We start from the raw sequence: 10,305 nt of genomic DNA, 5'->3' as shown, positions 1-10,305 counted from the left end.
ATCCCGAGCGGCCCGTGACGTCAGCGGCCAGTAGCCGGCGGCAGGAGGGCCGGCCTCCGGCGGCCGGGACCGGGTACTGGACTGGGTGACTCAAAGGACCGGGTACTGGACTGGGTGGTTCAAAGGACCGGGATACTGGACTGGGCGGCACAAAGGATATAAGCAAGGTCAACCCTAACTGAGAAACGAGTCCTAAATCCATGTACCTAAGGCTCCACATACGCATTGAAGTATTGTAATGTGCTCAATCCATATCCAATATCCATTCATATCCAAACTGATTCCAATCCAATCCATATCCAATATCCGTATCCATACCCACACCGACCAATGCGTACCTACCTACATCCAAGCAGATTGCACAGTCCACACATATTGACCATGAACCCACGCAGGATAAGCGAAAAGCGACCTGCCTGCGCAACTTCCTTCCCTTATCGCATTTAATTATCGCAGCCTGGCGAAGGGAGCAGATATTGAAAATTTGCCGGCCAGCCCTGCAGGGCGGCAGAAGCGAACTGCTGATCGGCGCAGAACGCTCATGAAATCGGCCATTCAATGGCAACGGCAGCCGCATGGCCTGCAGATGAGCTTCGTGTGAGCCAGCAACGTTTAAACCACACAAACCGTATGAGAGAAAATGAAGTGTCCAGAATACAGTTCTTTAAAATGAAATTAGTGTTTCAATAAAATCCCACTCCATAAAAGCCAAACGCCACTAGAAGCGAGGCATGTTTCATTGAGTCACTCTCAGGCCTAAATTAACTACATAATTAGCAATATAAATTAGCGTAATTTAACAGGAGACTTCATTAGGGCCCATACTGGATATACCTAAAATTAGAGCCAGAAAGCAGCCAGAAAGCCAGAAAGCAGAAGCCAGAAAGCAGCGTCGCGAATGCATGATTTACCTGAGAGAATAATGGGCTTGCGTTTACCATCCGCGAAGCCACTGGGAGTCAATTCCGTAACTTAAAGATTGCTACTGATCAAAGGAAAACCTGCACGCACTTCGGATTTCAGAACAAGTAGAACAAGCGGCCCGAACTCCGAGGCACAGTGAATGGCACCAACCAATATCATTCGACGATCTCAAAAGTCAGATTCCACTTCACGACTGACGTGTAGAATGTGGATCAAGAACCAAGGTCAACAGCATGTCTTCATTAACTCCCATGTTTCACATAGTTGCATAGCTAACTACACATATCTGTCCTAATTGTGATATCTCGGCGGCGCGGTCGGCAACTACACGACCGAGCCATGTCATCCGTCATAAGTGGCTGCCTCCCTGACACAGCATCGCTGGCGCCCCGGTCGCCGGGCCCAGTTTACCTTGGCAGTGACACCCAGGTCACGTGACCGGCCACGTCACCGTCCGGCCGCAATGGTCCGACCTTGATAGCCGGCGCCGACGACCAATGGGGCCGACTGGCGTGAGCTCCGGATGACCCGTGATTGATTCGTGCACGGCCCACGGCCAGTCAGAGCGAGCCTCAGTTTAGAACATGGCAAAATGAGCTCGAGCTATAGGTAGGTCTAGAAACTGCACCACTGCTGTATAAAAGTCATCAGAGCTTCTATGAAAAATGTCGGAAAATTGAAGAAAAAATTAAATAGGGCAAGTCAGAAAGTAAAAGGTAAATCTGAAAACAATCATGGGTCATTCAAATACGTAGCATTGACAAAGTGCAGCCTTCGGAAAAACTGATGCAATTAAAGGCGACACACGAGACCGCACACCTATTACTAATAGTCAGCCAAGCGACCAGCTTCCGAGACCTTGGACTCTTGAGCACGTTTCAGCGGCGGAGGTCGCTTCTAATCTGGTCTGTTCTCGTCAATGGCAGCACAGAATCAATAGGTACACTATACTGAATAATCAATCAATACTGACCGCGACAGGAACTGAACCGCACTGTGACACTTATCTCATCAGATCCCAAATTTAACGGCCTTTCTCAGCCACGGAGAGTCGATTGCAGAGCCATTTGGGCAGTAGCGACAAATCGATCCTCCAGGGTCCTCCGCATACTCGTTATTTACAGACCATCCAGCCTACCTTCCCTACTGTGACAGCACCGTCACGAGGTAGCAGAAGACGGTGTGACTCGTGACAGACGAATGGCGTGATATAACATGTGACCGTGACGAGTGGGATGTGTCACAGGACACCAGCGCCGAGTGATGTCCTAACATCTGACTGGCTCGGCATGTGCGCACTGAAAACAAATCGACACAGTGAGGGCATGTTCTGTACTGGTAACACATCAGTCATGTGTTAATCGCACCCTAAACACAATAATGCTGAGTATTTTCACGCTTGGCGGGACCTTCGACACGTTTAATAACACATAAAACAGAAAAATGACACAGTTTTCTCGTGCCAAGCACGCTGGACGAATGTAATGCATCAGCCTGTATCGAAATCATGTGTTGTCGGGGATGGTAGACGTGTACCCTTGCACAAATACACCGTGTCATCCACCAGTGAGCGACCTCTGAACCTTAACTTCAGATGGGGATAATAGAGGGCGTTTTTCGAGCACCGACTTTTATGCTGGGTTTTTGTAAAAATTTGCCAAAGTGTTTTGAGAAAGGTAAAAATGCACAATACAGCCGAGGGAGTCGATACATGATAAATTGTTTAGAGCAATATGCGCTGATTACATCAAGGGCAAGCTGAAGCATAGCTAATCAACGTCTGCTTGGAGGAAGAAACTCCTCAGTCTATATAGGATATATTTGAAAAATCGGTGGCCGTAAATTTATCCCGGATGACTGGACAACTGTATTGTACAGTAGTCCACCAATTTGGGGCAACATCACTTGGCGCTCTAATTGAGCTGTCCACGTGACGCGTTCACCCTTCGGCTCTGAGATGGCCGACCGGGCGCAACTCCAGCTCGTGTATGGGTCGGCGACCTCGTATGGGTCGGCCGGCCGCGTGCTCAGCCCTGACCGCGCCCTGACCGTATGGGTCGGCCGGCCGGGTGCTCAGCCCTGACCGCACCCGAGCGCCCGATTCCACTCGGAGCCCGGCTTTGGCGGTCAGCCTGTCCAACCCAAGCGAAAGTCCCTTCAACTGCGCCCCGGCAACAAACTACATAATCACCACGTGTTTCCTTCTTTCACTTGCGATTTGTGTTAAATTTAGTAACACATTTACCTTTTATTCTGCAAATGTATTCACACAAGCCTTATGTGTTGAAGGCACAATGATATTGTGTTTAAGGACACAACACGACTGGGTTAACACATTTGTAAATTGACACGTCTGCGACGGGTCAAAAAATGCATGATGCAGGGTACTCAAGAAAGCCTAGTTAACACGCTCTGCCTGTGCGTTTTTAGTCGTTTTTTGTGTCATTTTGTTTTCAGTGCGGGCTGATCAGAGCCGTGCACATGGAGCTATGATGTCAGGCAGTTTGAACGCGATTCGAGCAACTGGCCCGGGAGACGGAGAGAAAATATACGGACTGGCTGACGGATTGGATGTTTTAGCGAGCGGGTTAAACAGTTCAGAGTCCGGCCAATAAATCAGTGATTCCGAGGGAAGGGTTATCTCATAGCGAGTGATTTCTTAGACCTTTCAGGATCGCATTTCTCGACTTCTCAGACCAAGGGGACGGATGAGTTCTAGCCTAATCTTGTTACAGGCCACGAATAGACGATCAGAGCGGGCAGAGGAATCACCTCTCGCCATCCATCTGTTCGCGGTCACGTGGGCCATTCCGGACCAGCCCCTCCCCTCCCCTCCCAGAGCCACCTACGCCTTGCCCGCAGTGCAGGGCCTGTTTAGTTCGGCATCACGCCGGTCCGCGGAGCCAGTGTCACGTGCTATAGAGGTCGCGCCTGCGCAGTCCAGCGCCAGCGCGTCCCACACCCGTCGCGCCGGCTGCCAGGGACGGGAGGAGGGAGGGGAGGGGAGGGCCGGGCGCCCGTCACATGGTGTCGGCGTGGCGCGCCCCGCCCCCGCCCCTCCCAGTTTATCATACCCCTGACAGAAAGGCGCTACCGGCAGAGGGGATAGATACGTCAGTAGCCCATTGCAAATATTTTTGCCTTCAAGCTCGTGCAATGTGACCTCCTTCGAGCAAAAATGACCCCCTGATTTGATCATAGTTGGACTTCAGCCATCTTTATAGGTAAGTACCTGTCCGCAATGACAAATTCACAAATACACAATGGACAAAATCAGTAGCAAATGTAGGACTGTCCGGTGATTTCAAGTTATTGCCTTGTAATCACTGAAATGCCATTATTTAAATAAATGTCCATGCGGTCACCAGCCAGCCAGCACGTATCTATGGGTTTGTCGCACAAATCCTGGATTGATGACAGCGAAGCACGCGCAATATTGCTGCAATACCGGCAAATGGACATGTTGGCGTAAAACGCCCACGTACTGCCCACTATTCTACATTAGCTGCAGCACCCAGTGCAGCGGACGTGCGAGCCAGAGTATCTCTATTTTCACTGGCCAGCACCACTGAACGAAAATCTGGCTACGAGTTACGACTGGACGAGCCTCCGAGCCTCCGCCTCTACCATTTGAGCACCTGTACCTCTATTCCCGAGTCGTTAGACAGCATGCTCCCAGATACCAACACCTGGGGAGAAGTTTAACAGCCCAGCGACCAGCTGTTATGGAGGCCGGAACAGGGCCTGTCCCCAGTCGACGATCGACCGTGACACTTGGACACAGCCGAGTAGCAGGCGGCTTTGCTCCGGGTTCATCAGACACGCAGAAAACTCCCAAGACAAGATGTCGGCGTTGCCGGCCTCTGGTGTACAAATAGGAAGCTGTGAACAAATAGCAAGTGGTCCATGCACCATGAGCTGAGAGGCCTATTTACGGAACCGATGAGGAGTCGAGCCAGCGTTGCGCCACTCCGATCAGAAGTGTTGATGCTAACTCGATGTGACGACTCGGTGCCGGCTCAGCGCGGCGATCGCCCGCGGCAACTCCGATTTCACTCCATAGATGGCACTAGTGGTCGGCGCCTGAACGCATACTGCACCGCATAACCTGGACGAATCGACGGCGCGGTAGGAGACTCGGGGCTGAACGCCGCGACTTTCTGCGAGTGAGGCGGAATGTGCGTTGTTGAGTGGATACGGGAAAGGGCATCAACGCCTGAACATAAATGCCGTTAGACAATAGTGGCCGCAATAGCCAGCATTCTCCACTTACAGCAATGCTAATAAACGAGTGATGGGCCGCATTGTCGTACGATTACGTAAAGAATATATTCCCAAAATACAACTGCAGCAGTGTTTTACTATCGATATCACGTCCGCCACAACATAGCAGCCGATGCGTCATTCCAACTACCGAGAGAAGCTGCCTGGTGGCGATAAGGCAATGACGGGTTGTAGCGGCGCCCGTCCATCCAAACAGGGCACTTTATCCCGGCCGGACCGACAGGCCTCTGAGCATCGAGCACTCCAAACACCCGTGCACGGGGGCAGACGGGGCGGGGTTAGGGGTGGGCGAGGGGCGGGGCGGTCCCGTGAACCCGACCCCGCCCCTCACCCCGCCCCTCCCGGCTGGACAGTGGACAGAGGAGCGCCCGCCCTCAGACCAGACTCCTCCCACTGTCACTGGCCCTAGACCAACTGCGTCCCCCGTGAGCTGCGCTCATATGTGACGAGACACAGCCCGGGAAATCAGCGGTGCTAGTTGTCCGGGGAGGCAGGGAGGGCTTTGGAGCGATAAGAGGCATTATTCCTCATCTGAAAATTGATCTGAGTCTCCTTAATTTGAGGAGACGTTAAAGTCGTATACACCATACATAGCTGAGTAATCGCTCGAGTGTTTGCCTCCACACTTACCTGAAACTTATTTGCATAATTTTGCTGCCATCGCAAGCATTTATTTCATCCCACTTTGCCAAAGCAATTCAAGTTTCAACCCGTTTCCGCTTCCTTGCGAAGCATAAACAATAGTTGACATTGCATCGCGGCGTTTAACTATTCAAATATCAACCATTGCGCAGGAAACCCAATCCAGTCTGACAAGTGTTAGCTATGCAATGAAAAGGGGTGGTGCGACCACACACTGTCTTATCAAAGGTGTCACATGACGTGTGAAAATCTGTCACATACCAACTGTGACAAGGTCACGCTGAACCAGCATCGGAAAGACCAACCCCCTCCGGGGAGAAGAGAACGCCCCTTTTTAACTCGCTGGCTCAGCTCTGTGGCAGGATAAAGTTATCAGAACATGGGAGTTGAATCAGTTTACACATGTCTGTCACCGCAGTCCGACTCGGGTTTGCACTGTGGCGTGCAGACGCGAGCACGTGAGACGATAGAGGCCGCCGGTAACGGTCCGGAGACGATATGGGAGAAGAATGCGACTCCAGTTCCGCGGAGACCCAGCTTCCTCGTCCCGACCATACCACCCGATCTCGCCCGCTCCGGCTTCTCTTCTACAAATGGTGGGTTCAGGCCCAATAACACGCCCATACACTGTGCACGCCCCAAAGCCGAGCACATGTCTCCTAAATCGAACTATTAGAGATCGAACCGGATGGCGTCTACTTTCAGCTTAGCGTCCGGCTGAATGTAAACGATACACAGAACAGAACAAGAATCTCAAGTATCCATCACTCGGCCAATTAGGAACCATAACACATGTCTGCCATGGTTCCTGTCTGGCCGCGTTCTGCAAAGTAATTCGCTCAAATAAACAGTCCCCCGGGTGCTCGGCTCTGGTTCTTCAGCCGCCGCCACCAGCCGGAGCAGGCAGGCACCTCCTCACGCCACCTTCTACCGCGCCAGACAACGCCGGTCATTGGTCAACAATGACGTAAGGAGGGTCAGCGAAATACGCCACGCCATGAGGTCGGCAGGACACATAACCGGTGTCAGACACGTAACTCCACACTGCAGTCACATGGTGGTAGAAGTTAGAACATGACAGTGCAGAGAGCTGCGGAAGCAGTGGCAGCGTCAGAGTGTCTACAGTCGCGCATATGCGCCGGGTCACCCCGCGTTGCACTGAGGACACGTCTGTGACTGCCGCCTGTCATCACTTCCTGGACTGAGCACCCCAGGGCCCATCCCCGCGGCCCCACGGCCGGCCACGGGAGCTGCACGTGATAGTTGAGAGTCTGAGACCCTGCCGTCTGAGGGGGATCGCTTCGCCGCCGCGCCGGAAGGGAGTGCCGGGGCGCCGGGCCACCATCGGGGGGTTGAACTGGTGCACGGAACCAAACCGGACCGTACCGGACACAGAGGACGAGAATTTAGCCCGAAACTGAAATGAGCGCCACGGGGTAGACGGTGCGCGAGGTCGAACGCAACAGCCTTCTAAGGGCGTGGACACTGGCGCCTGGACACATCATGACATTGTATTTCCTCAGACCCTATTTCCCCTCATATCACGCCCACATCACGTGTGCCGTCGGAAGAGGCGCTACCCGACCCCTGCCGCCCCTAGAGTACAGACCATGTCACCCCGCCCAGTGTGGGAGGTGACGCGGTCCGTCCCAGACCAGCAAGGGGTTAATGGATACTGTGAATGCACCGACTGCACAAAATACTGCGTCCTCAGACGTAGCTGCCGTATAGGGGAGGAGGGGAGGAGGGAGAGGTTTGGGAAGGGAGGAAAATGAGGAAGGAAAGAGATGGGGACGGAAGGGGGATTGAAGCGAGATGAGATAAAGGAATCGAAATAACTAGAAACGTCCACGCCTAGTTGTGAATAATAAAAAACAAAATGAAGGGAAAGGCGCGAGAGTTGTAGCGGATGGCAATGAAAAAGTGGATGACAAGATAAAAGAAAGAATCAAGAAAATGAGAAACAAGATAAGACCATGAATCGGGGACAGAGAACACAAGGAAGATATGCAACTTCAGACACGGACCCTAAGTTCCGAGACGTATGTAGAAGTTCCGGCTGCAAAACACCGATACCGGTTTAAGCGCTGCCGACGGGGTGTTCACGTCTGAAGACGCGGCGGCTCGGGAACAGCGCAATCACCGCCGGGTCATTCTCCGTCAGACCGTGTCGAGCTGACGCAACCGGGGGAGAGCTCGCCGGGGGAGAGCTCGCCGGGGGAGAGCTGGCGGCGGGGTGTAAAATAGTGGTGTCAATTGGAACTTGAATCTTCGGAATTCCAATTTTGTCCAATGTCCAATTCGGAATTCGGTTGGACAATGGCAGCAGGCTTTGGACAACTTTGGACAATCGCTTGCTACACCTCAACATTTTTTAAAAGTAGTCGTGTTTAACATTGATTAGCTATTAGAAAGCTCAGCTTTCGATATGATTAATACTTTTGAGCTTGTAACGGTACATGAAAAGCAAATTAAATAACAGTGTTGAGTGTAAACTATTGCGTAGGTGTCGGACATCTTTGGACAAATGGCTGGCTTGGACATTTTTGGACGGACAATCGACGCAAGCATTGGACATTGGACGGACTTTGGACATACGTTTTCTGAAATTGACACCACTAGACACCCCGGCCCGGGGCAGCTGAACTGCTGACCGACCGGGGTGCTCCTCACATTCATCGGGGTGTCGGTGACACTTCGAGGAATGCGAGGGGAGTGTCGATAGTGTCCCGAGCGACTATCTCAGGCGCTGATATTCCCCGGGCGGAAAACACGCTGTGACACTGATGTCAGTGCAAAACACATCGCACCAGCCACCGGTCCCGATCCGGCAGAAATAACCAAATTAGATCTGCACAGATTTGTCCGTATTTCTAGTCACGTGAAAATATGAGCTTCTTCCCAGTAGACAAGCCCACCTATGTAGTCTACGAGTCTACCTATATAGCTGCAATGGCAAAATAATCTTCAGTGAGGCATTTGTTTGCCTTTGAAGAGGGGCGTAGCAGATTCCAAAGACAAAACGCAGTGATGTCATTGGCGCCGTTACCCATTACAATATGTACACAAAGTGTCGCTTGTTGACCTAAAGCTGAGTGCAAACACTCGGCACTGAGTTATTTCATTGGCCCAATAGCTGTTAGGCCGGCGAGACGGCGACGACACTTAAGTCATTTTCTAAAAATTAATAATATTCTTTAAAATGCATGAACAATGGTAATCGTCTACACTAAATAATTGACATGCAAAGCGGGTTATAGGTGGTTTCGTTAGCGACTTTTGCGTAAAAGGCATCCATGGAACGACGAAGTTATCATCAAGAACATGAACTCCAAAAGTGGGATATTTCCAAGCTTCGATTACGGAACGTTCTCTCTATAATTGTATGATTATTCCAGGGTAACGCTTTGAAATTATGTTGAACGAATCCAATGAAATATGCAAAGCGATTGCCTTTTAAATTCAAATTTCGTGAAAACACGATGCAAATTTGTCAAAGACCCGTAACATTATAAGCAGTGGCAGATCCGGTATCACTTACGTAGTTTGTAAGAAAAAAAATAAATATCCAATAGGTACCCACAAATGCATCAAAACAAAATATAGAAGTGATGAGAAATGGTCCACCTTGCGCTGCATTAACCTGCGCCCCGCTGGGCTATTCAGCCATACGCGCCCTGCTGGGGAGGGCAGATTCTGCCCCCCCCCCCCTAGGTCTAACTTCCGAACCGATGGTCGTAGAAAGACGGGGAAAACGGCAATCGAAAGCTCTCAACAAGGCAGATCTTAAGAGCCCGATTTTTTTTGCTTAAGTAGGTCAGAGGTCAGGTCAAGGTCAGGTCAAGGGTACAAAATGCAAGTTTCTACAGTATCGGCCTTGCACCGTAGTTGCCGAAGAATGGACTGAGACTGATTGCCCAAAACGTGTTCTTAGACTACCAAGACAATATTCGTTGCATACAATGTCATTCAAAGGTCAAGGTCAAGGTCAGGCCAGGTCAGGTGAGGTCACCAAAAACAAAATATAGAAAAGGGCATGTGCGACACATGTTTTATGGGTCATTTTACTCATAGAATTCTATAGGCACACTCAATAAGTGATATGGACCACTTCTGGATGAATTTCAGGTCAAGGTCAGGTCAAGGTCAGGTCAAGTTAGGTCAAATTTTGAAGTTGGTTTTTAAGGCCTAAAAAGGTGACTATCTGATGCAGTTTTTCACGGCGAATCGAATGGTGCTATTTTTGTTTCCGTACGAGGTCAAGAACTTCAAAAAAAATCATTTTTCAAAATTTTTGTGTGTCGTGACGTCATAACATTTTGAATAACTCCCACATTTTTGAACCGATTCTTCTAAAAATTGGTAGGGTGAAGTCGTATAAGAGTACGCACTTAGTGGATTTCTTGCTCTCATTTGTTTAATATTTGAAGGAAAGAAATCGCAAATAGGGAATAT

This window comes from Amphibalanus amphitrite, unplaced genomic scaffold (genome assembly GCF_019059575.1).
Source record: "Amphibalanus amphitrite isolate SeventyFive unplaced genomic scaffold, NRLGWU_Aamphi_draft 000247F_arrow, whole genome shotgun sequence".
NCBI lineage: Eukaryota > Metazoa > Arthropoda > Thecostraca > Balanomorpha > Balanidae > Amphibalanus > Amphibalanus amphitrite.
Note: the sequence above shows the minus strand (reverse complement) of the source record.